General features: G+C 29.0%; 1 protein-coding gene and 1 long non-coding RNA gene across 2 annotated transcripts in view; one reads left to right on the top strand and one right to left on the bottom strand.

Annotated features, from left to right (window-relative positions):
* The window catches only part of LOC143202112 (uncharacterized), a 506901-nt gene that overhangs the window by 214245 nt on the left and 280347 nt on the right, over positions 1–12309 (top strand). The gene's annotated exons all lie outside the window — the stretch shown is intronic.
* On the bottom strand, positions 1204–2440 carry LOC143202657 (uncharacterized). The gene is made up of 2 exons (XR_013007208.1): positions 2256–2440; positions 1204–1823 (listed from the first exon to the last, which is right to left on the bottom strand). It is a non-coding gene; the product is annotated as an uncharacterized LOC143202657 (long non-coding RNA).

Genomic DNA, 12309 nt, shown 5'->3' with positions numbered 1-12309 from the left:
AGACTGCAAATCTTACCACCAAGTATAACGCAATTTGTATTGTAGCGAGGCCTGGCTTATACGGATATCCGGTTTAATCGGAAATACACACATTCAAAATAGAACGGAATTCTAGTTAGTACGCTCCTATTTCACAGGATGCCAGAAAAATTGAATAAACTTGATTTTAATATTAACCATATTAACTGTTTTACAAATTATATATCTGGACCGATATTTGAAATAAAATGATTTAGAAATAATTAATTATCTGTAATTAAACCATTAAAATGTCAGGCCATCCGTAAAATATATTACCATTTAAAATAAAGATGTATATTTTATAAAATAAATCAAGTGATGATATTAAGAAATTATATCGGTTTGGTTGCCAACAAAGTTTTCAATATTTACAACCACTTAAAGTGTAGCTCAACCAGTTTGTATAAGGCCTTATTATAAAACTAAACTAGGCAGTTCCTAGTGCTCATTTGATCTGAACTAGTTTAAAAATTAGGAGCTTTCGCGAGATTCCATAGTACCAACGATTGTTGTTAAATACCACTAAATATGTCATAACTAATTTAAACATACTTTTACATGTAATTTAAATACCGATTGCTATTGGTAAAAATCCAGTGTTTAAGCAACCTAACCTAACTGTTAAACTTGATGGTTCTGACACATCTTAAAAAAAAGAATAGTTTTTCATTTAGTATTATTGAGTTACTCTCTATACAGACACTAATCATGGAACGTTCTAAGTTGCATTTTCGATATTTATTACTTTTGATGTTTGACGCGAATAAACTGCTATTGAAGTCCATACAACCATTTTAGAACGTTATGGTGATACTGCTCCGTCATATCTCAATTAGCAGTTTTAGTAGAAAACTTCGCAATAAGCGACTTTTTGGCCACTTAAATAATACTCATAATGCAACATTAATAATACTTACACTTAAATAAATTATACAAATTAATTAAATAATACAACATTTTCCTTAATGGGAATTGTGCGTGAAACTGGAACAGATCGGTATCAATACTATAAAAAATAATATCTGATCTACCCAAGCGTTAGTATTCATTGATCATCATTAAACCGTATTTTGGTAAGGTCTTAGTTCTGCAAAATTTCGTTAGCGCAAGGATTAGCAGGTCACATTCTATAAGTCTGAAGCTTAACCTCGTACACAGAGTATTTTTCAATATTTTCCTACATTTTGTTTTGTTGGAATTTAAGAAATTGTCAATCTACTAAATAGAAATCTTCCTTTGAGACACCTTGTAAACTTATCAATAGAATTTGAAATATGATTACTTGAAATTAAAAAAAAACATCCTTATAATATGTTTCTATGCTCAATATATTTCAAATAATATTATTGTCCGATTCCAGACATCTTTTTATGTTGACACTTCAGACTCACATTTTATATTCAGCCACTTATTCACCAGATAAGCCCTCGTAAACCAAGTAAGGAAAGGAAAAAAGAAACGTAAAAATAAAAAAAAACGTATTTAGGTTCTTTTGCGGAATATGGGACGTGGATATCTTGAGTTCAAAAGCACTTCAATATAACGAGACTCTGTGGAAATTTCGAATGCAAAAGACCTTGGCGAGATCCTCTTGTTAAATCTCATATTACTGTCCCAGGATGACTATAATATGTGGTAGAGGCGGTAACAATTTTCAGTGACTGAACATATAAATGCATTTTTGCATAATATTTCAATATTTACGGTATATATTGCAACATCAAAGTGTTGTGTAAAAACGATAACTGTATATAATAGCTATATTTTATATAGTTGTTTGAAGTAATCTATGTAAGCATTATCTCGACATGATCGTAGATGATCACAATATTGGATAATATAATTGCTGTTTGAAACGTAATTAAATATTTGGTCTTGTTCATATATCTTCTTTACATTTTCTTAACATTTTTATCAAAAATGAATTCACAGTTGTAAAGTTAACTTGACTGGCTATTTTTCAACATAATATATCATTTTCTACGCAAGAATGTTTTTAGGTTACTAACATCCCTAGAAGGTAAATCTGATGAATAAGCACTAGGTTGAAGTAAGTTCTACTTTAGTTCACTAATTTAAGCGATAGTCCTCTGAGCTTTGTAAGCAAGTGTATCTAGATGAGAAATTATTCTTCTGAATCCTCTTCTGAATTTTTCTTCTGTAAATCAGCTTTTTCAGGAATGTTTGTATTGTTTGATTATACATCATATGTAGATTATGGTAAATTATATTACACATCGATTATAAGGACTACGATATTTTCTCTACTCTAAAATTGTTGTAATTAGGACAAGGAAATTATTGTATGTTATATGGAATTTGTAGCGTTGAAAATAGAACTGATTCTTTTCAGCGATAAAATATACCGAAAATGTAATTCTTTAGAATAGTTATATTTGGTCTAGCAATTAATTGACAGACTGCCATTCACACCCAACCCCTATCCATCTATATAATTTAGTTCAGTTTAGGAGCAGTTTTGCCATATGTAACATGAATTTCATTTCGTTATGAAATTTTATAACATCTAAATCTACTTTTATAAAATTGAAGTAATATGATGGTTAATTTTTATTATTTTTAATGTACTCTTGATTACCAAACACATGTGAATTTTAATTGGCTTCTAAACAAAGAAGTAAACAAACAAACAATTTTATATTATATTAATTTTGCCCATAGCTTTTATAGAATATGGGATATTAAAATCATGTCGAAGGTTTTGTTCTCATGCTATGGATTAACACACGAATATATTGAAGCATTTGATAATAACTATCCACTAACATCAAGGACTATCGTTTGTTGGCAGTTTACTAACTTAAATCGATGCCCTAGTTCACTTCACGTTGGGTTTGATGTCAGTCCGCTATTGGAGAGTATCTTATCCATCATGATAATCACTCCCGTGAGCCAAATAATTACAAAAATATTGATTTATAACAATTATATGCTATAGAGACATTTATTTTATATTTACATTTACACTATTTAAAAATACATTTATTTTTACATAATTTTTACCGGAAACAGAAACACAACATTTAAAAATTTGGCACGTTAAGTTAAAGATCTATTTGAAACACTACGAAATATTGACGTCACTGACCGTTACCTAAATATCATTTCAGCATTCCAACAATTTCCAGCATGTTTGGTAGTAAAAAAATTGTTTCGTCCAACCAACGGAAAGAAAAGATGACATGATAAGATTAAACTGTGATTTATCAAAGCAAATAACATAAATTTGCCCACAATCTTTTGGTCGATAATGACTATAGTATGAGACCATAAGTGAAATAATAATTTTAAAATAATACTACAGCTTTTATAAAATTGAAGTGACTGAGTATTCTAGAAATATTAACCATGAAATGTTGTAGAATATTGAAGAACATTAAGTATAAATACTAACAATATAACAATTGGCAAGAATATTGATAAATGTAGGTAAAGGTTCTAGACTACCCAATAATAGCACATTCACCACGGGAACTGTGAGTATAATATTTTTGAAAACAAGCATTTAACTAAATTAACTAAGACAAACCAAGATTTTATCGAAGGCAATACTACTACAAATAGTATGATGCTAATTTCAACATAGGGCAAATATATTTAACAGAGCTAACAAAACATTTAATTTTACACAGTTGATACTAACTAAAATCTAAAAAAGGTTTAAATTATATAAACTTGTTGAGAGAAATTTGATATACAGTAGTGAACAGTAAGGAATGTTCAGTGAGTTCAGTTAAAAGCCCATTTTATCTGTCTAGTTGAGATTCGAACCATGTAGAAACATATACCGACTTCATGCACAAGTGTGCGACTAAACTAGTCACGTTATTTTAAATATAGTTTTCTATTATGAAACTAGAACAAAATTATTAGTGACTATTATACACAACAAGCAAAACAAATGGGGCCTAATCTCAAATATTCTCAACAGTGTTATTCACCTCGATATTACGTTGATTACACTTTAGATATAATTTAAAATTTCTGAAGTAGTAAATACTTATATTAAACTGACTTTATTGCTGTGAATAAACTACTGCTGTTCAAACTATACTAGCTGGTTCCCATTTGCAGACTTATTCTGTCTTGGAACGAAAATACTCAACTCAACAATTTTTAGCGATGTATAATTACCATCGATACACGATAGAATGTCTAATTCTAACACAACATTATTTTAAAAAATGCGTAAATAAGACCTGTACCCATACAACTCGTCTAGTCCGACTTAAATAGTTTTAATTAAAAATTTCATTATTTCATGTCAATTTTTCTTTCAAATTGATCAAACTTTTATGCTGAGTAAATGAAACACCCATAATTATTATAATTAGTTTTTGAAAAATAGTCATCTAGCATATACCAGTTCGATGAATTATTCGCCAGATATCTCTAACTTGGCGTTCAAAAATCCTTTGAATGCCCAAGAGATATTGATTTGAGAACTGATTTAAACCAAAATTCAAACCAGAAAAGTAAGAAATGTAAGATAAATATCATGAGGTACAACAGCTTTAATAAACAATTTAAATTTGGAAAATACTTTCTCTTCAACCTTAGCTTCTGAAATTTAAGAGGACATTTTCAAACTATTGAAATATCTTCTCAACTTTGTTAGACCACCGTGTGATTTTTGTTATTATATTAATGTGATTATTTTTAACTACTGCTTGACAGTAAACATTTTCCAAGACAATATGATGTATGTTAAATAAATATATATAGTGAATCTAGCCGTATAAATGTACGTCGTCTCCAATTTGGACTAGTATGTCTTTTTATATATTTATAATTTTGTAAATTTTTTTTATATATATTTCAAAGTCTCCTTTTGCCAACTATGGGTTTATCTGAACTGAGACTAAAGTTTAACGTGAGCTCCGATTCACGGTCCTCAGCATTAAGCCTACGGACTGGCGAGCAACCAATTTTAGAAATAATCCCAGAAGATATCCGGTCTTACCCAGCCTGGTTACTGACGTGATTGGGATCATTTTCCTTGTCGGATTTTACACTCTTGCCTAGAACATTCACAAATTTTAAACAATCACAAACATAAATTTACGGCCATGCCCCAGCAGGATTCGAACCCGCGGCTATCGTAACAGTAGGAGGACTGTCCCATCGCCTTTACCACTGCGCCACCAAGCCGGCCTTTTGTTAATTATGTTTATAAAATATTATTTTTGATGTTAAGGAAAATAACTATGATCACTATAATCTACCTTTGAACATGTAAACTCTATAAATTCACCATTACCGAATATAAAACTTAATAGAGAAACTTATTCGAAATTTATTATTGCATATTATTTTGCAAAATATGTGAACATTTGACAAATAAATATATTAATATAATTAAATTACTATTATTGTCTAAAGAATATATTAGTAAAGTGATGGTTCTAGAGGAAATATTGTGTCATGGTATTTTATTTTTAACCGATTCCAAAAAAGGAAGAGGTTCTATTTTCGACTGTATGTATATATATATATATATATATATATATATATATATATATATATATATATATATATATATATATATATATATATATGTATATATTTAATGATTTTGAAAACTAAATCAGAATCTGATAACGGAATTCGAAGAAGTCAAGGGAAATCCTCAAATTTCAAAGGCACGTACAATGTTTTCACACATATATTTTTTATCTATAATAATGATATATTTGTGTATCCTGTTTTTGCTCCGCTGACGTGATATCATAGAAAATCGGAAGTCGTTCTGTGCAAAAGCCATTCAGTTTGCTTTTTAAACACTAATCCTATCATATGAGAAGTCGTAGGAATGTCATAGGTAAGTGCTTCTATGGCATAATGCCTAACGCGTTCAGCTCACAAGCGAAGGTCATGGGTTCGATTCTTGGCGGGCTTATTTTCAATCATTATTTCTTTATTAGTATTTTTATTTTCCTTATGCACATTTACCTGACCTAATACTTAATAAAATAACTGCGTAAATTTATTGAGTAAATATCTGACACTAAAAATTAATTTACCTTAACCTATTTATCTATTTACAATATTATTTTAACTATTATCAACTGACCACTTTGAAGTCGGTGCCGAGTCCAAACAATACAAATAATAATATGTTAATTTTGTGACATATATATCTAATTTGTTCCTAGAACCTGTCTAGAAGTCGGTTTAACTATTTTTTAAATATTTTATTACCAATTGTAACTCGAATCGTAATTAATCGTTTGGTCTTCTTTATAAGTATTTTTAGAACTATCTCTACATTTTAGGACAGCATTATTAACTACCTAATAACTTATTTACGTATCTTTACCTTAACAGACAAATTAATGAGGTCGTTTTCAGTTATCGCAAACATTGACCTATTTCTTAAGCAAGTCTTTTAAGATCTTAGAGAAAAACTCATACTGATAATCCAACAACTTAAAAGTTTCCCTCCATAAAAGTTATGATTCTCTTCCAATATACAAAACTTCTTTGCAACTTTTCCCCTAATTTAAATTTATTTCCATGGCGTTACGAAGTTTTTATTAAGTCCTCATCACTTTCAAAGCTAATGAAAGTAAATTATGAATTAATTGTTAATGTTAGCGAAAAAATATGCTTCTAACTAATAACGTTTCTCAAATGATGTCTTCAAATATTTGTCTTTATAATTTCGGACCCACAAACAAGTCAACGGAATGATCTATACATTTCTGGAGAAATCAATAGTGGTGATAAATCAGGTAAAATCTATCAAACCAATTATTATAACAAGACCGGAGTATAAATGTCAATAGCATGCAACTAAATGCATATAGATTCATATTTGATGACCAGTACAAAGTTTAAATGTTACTTGACTGACAAAACCGCCGTCTTAGGCGCTCGATATTGGTTTGAATGTATATCTATCCGCAGAATTCAGGAAAATGTCTTCGTAGAACTTCGATAACTTGAAACCATAAATTTATATAATCAAAATTGCAAAATGCTTAATTATTGCATGTATTTTGATCGGCGGTATTTAATTTTGAGAACAGGGAAGTGTCAATGTAAAAATTTTAAATTCAATGGTTTTCGCATCTCTATATAAAATACCAGTTTTCCATTTAGTGTGATTGAGTGTAAATGGATTCTAATAATGGATCGCTCAAAATTATATTTTCGATATTCACTACATTTGTAGTTTGATTTGAAGAAATCTGTTGCCGAAGTCCATTAAACACCTTTAGAAACTAATGGAGATGTTGCTTCGTCATATTCCAACTTTCGACATTAGTTTCACTGCGTTTCTATGTGTTCCATTTATGCAAATTATGTAACTGATCTCATTTTAATTCCTGTATTTTTTTATTACTTCATTTATGTATTCATATGGCCCTTGTGTTTTATCCATATATCTCACCTAAGATATATATTACAAAGACAATCTTTATATAAATTTTTAATTAAAATTGCATTGTTCTTTGCTTATTTATTTCACACTTTGATCTCGCCCTTACAGAGAGCTCATCTTTACTTTGTATTTCATGGCCGTTATTTGCTTATTGCTTTCTAACTTGACTTACATATCTACCTTACTTAATATTCTATGCATTATTAATTTTAACTTTGTATGTTGTGCACCATTGTCAAATTGCTAAATTGAGGCAGTTTATTTCGGCATCACAAAGTGGTTCTATAAAAAGCATCATATGTTCCCAATAACACGTCTTCCAAAAAATAAATTATATTAGTTTAGATTACGAAACATATGCGGTTAGTATATCAGGATAATCGATATATTCCTATATAAATACATTAAAAAAAAAATAAGGGACAAGTATTAAAATTCGTGAGACGTATTAAAAATAGCAAATGATTGCTTTTATATGTTTTCGGAATTATGCAATATTTCATTTAATGACGAACTTATTCATCATACATTTAACATATTTGGTCAAAATAGACCAAACGGCGTTTAAAGCGTGCAGGTCTAATTTAAAAATAAACGTAATAAAATAAATAATTTAAAAGCATACACAATAATATATATATATATATATATATATATATATATATATATATATATATATATAATCGAAATAATACATTATATACGGGTTTACAGAAAAATCTTAATAACCTTCAAAAATATCTTTAGTATAATGATCAATGATCCCACGTCTCCAGAATCCTATCAATTAAACAGTCCTTAAGCAAGAACAATTTTTCTCATTTTCTTTTCCTTCGCCAGACGTTAAATTAAATCAAAAACTGATTTCGAAAATCTAAATATCTTGTAAGAAGAGAAAACAGACGATTCATGGTATTCTAGAATTTGGTTGATCTATGTTGGGATGATATGTTCACATATGTTGGGTTTATATTTCATAGCTATATATATTATATATACATAACTCTTTAGTAACTGCTACAGTATGGGAATAAACCAAAGTAACACAAGACGCTACTTAAAATTAAATAACTTCGTTTATTGATCTTTTAATCACGTACTTTCCATTTTAATATTGTTTTAAATATAAAAAACAAACATTAATTTTAACGAACACTATCCTACATTTTATTTTATAAACTTTTTTAAACAACCTTAGCCCGATCAAGGTTCGATCTCAGTATGTTGTTGTCGAGCTAAGCTCTTAGCTCTCACGGCTATCCGCTGGGCTTGTTTATATATTTTGCGTCACCCATCTGACATCTATTCCTGGTTGCTTGATTTGGACGTTTTTCATTTTATATGGAATATATTTATGTATAGTTTATATTACACAAAAATATTAGGCCTAAAAATTATTCCTCAATATAAGCTTCAAAATGGGAGACAATATTTTCGCTAGGTGGATTATTATATAGATTGTATTAATTTTTCTCAATAAATATATTTTTTAGGTGACAAGAATTTCAGAATCATTCAATTATCTGATAAAATTATTATGTATGCTTTTAAATTATTTACTTTATTACTTTTTTTTTAAATTAGACTCTGCACGTTTTAAACACCGCTTGGTCTATTTTGATCAAATATGTTTAATAAATTCGTCATTAAATGAAATATTGCAGAATTTCTTATAAAAAACTTATAAAAGCAATCATTTGCTATTTTTAACACGTCTCACAAATTTTAATAATTGTCCCTTATTTTTTTAATGTATTTATATAGGCATATAACGATTAACCTGATATACTAATCGCATATGTTTCGTAATCTAACCTAATATAATTTATTTTTTGGAAGACGTGTGGTTGGGAACATATGTTGCTTTTTTCAGAACCACGTTGGGATGCCGAAATAAATTGCCTCAATTTAGCATTTTGACAATAGTGCACAACATACAATCAAAAACAGTAATAATTACTAATGCATCCGAGGGGTTTGTCGGTTGTTGCAAAATTGACATGATCTTCTCGTCATATATAAGAAAAACTTGGGGTGATCTCCAAAAACAATGTCTCTTTCAAATGCAATACCAAAGAATTAAATGAACAAGATACAACAGTATACATAGTATTAAAAATATTTCTGGGAAATAAGCCTTAGAAGAAGAGTAATATAGTAAAAAATTCCAAGAAATCGAAAGTAAGTATCTGCAATCAAGATGTAAGAAAAAATATAGCAAAAGAACGGTGAAAAACAAGATCATGTGTTAAAAAAGAATAGTAAATAAAAGGGAAAGTCTGTTAGTGAATGAACAGAATAGCTCAGAGTATTACTGTCTCCTCTGACCATAACTCACATTGTGGCCAAAAATTTAAGCATTGAGCGCATACTGAATGTTTTAAAATCGATCTTGTCTACGCATTTTATTGGATTTGGTTTTAATGAATTTAGTGATGTTTAATATAAAGTTCATGTGCTTTGAAATGGTTGCAATCTAAACTAATGTTCAAAGATACTTAAGCTCTTTATAACTATATAAATTTCGAACCTTCAAGAAATGCATAATATACTTAAAAGTTATAATTATTATAGTTAAAGATTTGCTTGAAATTTCATTACTGATGGAAAATATCCCCATCAAGTATTTATCCATGATACCGAATTAATATTCCCACACATTCAAGCACAGTCTCACTGTTAACATTTATATGGCTTTTTATAATTTATTTAGCATCACCTACTTTTCTTAAATTTGTCACTCCTGCGGAGTAAAATTTAGAGAAGATTTTTTGTTGTTTCCAACATTTTGCATTGCCACATAAATGGTGAGAAATTCAAACTTCGCTTAAATATTGAGACAATGTATTTTACTGCAACTGGAAATGATATAATCCGAAGTTTAACAATTTATTCTTAACTAAAAATCTTAATGATTATATTGTATTGTTAACCTTCTGTCTATCGCTAAATCTTTATTAAAGTTATTATTAAATTAATGTAGAATACCATGAGAGTTAATTTGATTATAACTTTTATCATTATACTTATAGCAAAACAAATTTCATTAACTGTATAACTTATATTTCCATTTTATATTTATGTATATATACAACGAAACTTCATGTAAACAACCCTGCTTAATTATCAAGCAAATTATTTATTTCTCGTGATATGTTTTAATAATATTAAAACTCAAGCGAGGGACACACCTTGGCTCATTTTAACGCTGACCACTCCTAAATTGCTACCACTAACTAAATATTTAATTTGTACGTCCAACTAATGGAGTAATATGTACATATCTAGACGAACTTACCTATAGTTAATGTAACCAGTAATATTATTATATACAATATCTTCATTCAAAGTATTCTAAATTGTTTTAAATGTAGTAAAAAATACTCTTAGGTAGAAAAATAATAATTTCCAATGATTCGAAAAAACATATTGTGCACATTTCGTATAAAATCTGTGAAGCTGAAAAGTTCAATGGTTGAAGTATTAAAACAAAAACGATTATTTTATTATAAATAACATTTTCTAATTTTTTTATCCAACTGGCCATAAAATATTTACAGAACAATGCAGCAAACAAAGTAAACAATTCTAAACGTTTAGACATATAACTTTATAATAAAGAAATTAGGTGTGTTAAGTGTGCAGGATATCAAGCCTATAAAACATTATGTGAACTCTAGAGAACTGCAGAAGAGTCTATGAAATAAATAATCTATCGAGGTTATGTGGTAGCGAGATAAGGTCAGAAATGGAAGGATTGACTAAAAAAGACATAATTTGAGAAGCTGAAATGCAAAAGACAAAAATAGTGAAGGAATCCTAAGCGAATTTTCCAGTTCTACCTAAGACTGTTCCAGTAAAACAAAGTGGCATAACATCCAATACGCGCAATAGTCAAATATCAATAAAATATAGCAGAAGAAACCAAATTAGATATAATAAATATTGTTCTAAAAGCAAACAAAGCAAATAATTATGAATAAGACCATGATATTATTAAGAGAAGATCAAAACATAGAGGAAATTATTAACCTAAGCTTTCCACTGAAAACAACTGAACAAATGGGAACAGAAACAGAACTGTTGTTCCCTAGTTTACAAAATACGATATGGAATAAAGCTCTGATACGAAAAACAGAGCAGATAACCAACAGGTAAAATTATGCTAAATAAACTAAGCTAACAACTCGAAGAGATTCTGTATTTTTAACTAACTTCATAAAAATATTAATAGATTTCTTTTAGATCTTAGATAGATTTTAGTAGAAGAATTATACCTGGTAGATGGTAGAAAAAATACCTAAAATTTCCCTAGGTTAGAATACCCCTTAAGAAATTAAATTGACTAAGTGACCAAAGCCCACACATTCGTGAAGAAAATGGAGGGTAGATAAAACAAGCATAACAAGATGATGGCCATATTTCCCGAGTACTAAGTAAATAATTTTCGAACTACATCATACTAATGGACCAAAACTCTACTTATTCTATATATATCGAAACATCGATTTATTAAGGTAACAAACCCAAAGGAAAAACCTCAGTGCCAAGTGCCTCATACCTATGCAACAGATGATTTGGAAATTATTATGATCCTTAAACCAGCTAAATCGATAAACGAAAAAACATGATACCGATCAATTCAATAAACTGTTCTTAAAATGCTTCAACCAAACTATTGAAGAGAGGTAAACATTTCTAATTAGTATTGTTAAATGTGTATGAATGTCTGAAGTAAAAAATGTGTCGAGTTGTAAAAATATGTGGAGGATATCGTGTGGAGAGGAGCTTGAAACCCGCGATCTGGAATAAAACCTGAAACTTAAACAGACGGACAGTAGGTGGACCGTCCTGTAGATAGTTATTACATATGTACTTTT

The sequence above is a fragment of the Rhynchophorus ferrugineus genome, unplaced genomic scaffold, assembly GCF_030347505.1.
Source record: "Rhynchophorus ferrugineus isolate W39M unplaced genomic scaffold, kcgeb_rfMv2 rfM9, whole genome shotgun sequence".
Classification (NCBI taxonomy): Eukaryota; Metazoa; Arthropoda; class Insecta; order Coleoptera; family Curculionidae; genus Rhynchophorus; species Rhynchophorus ferrugineus.
Note: the sequence above shows the minus strand (reverse complement) of the source record. Positions and strands in the feature narration are given on the sequence as shown.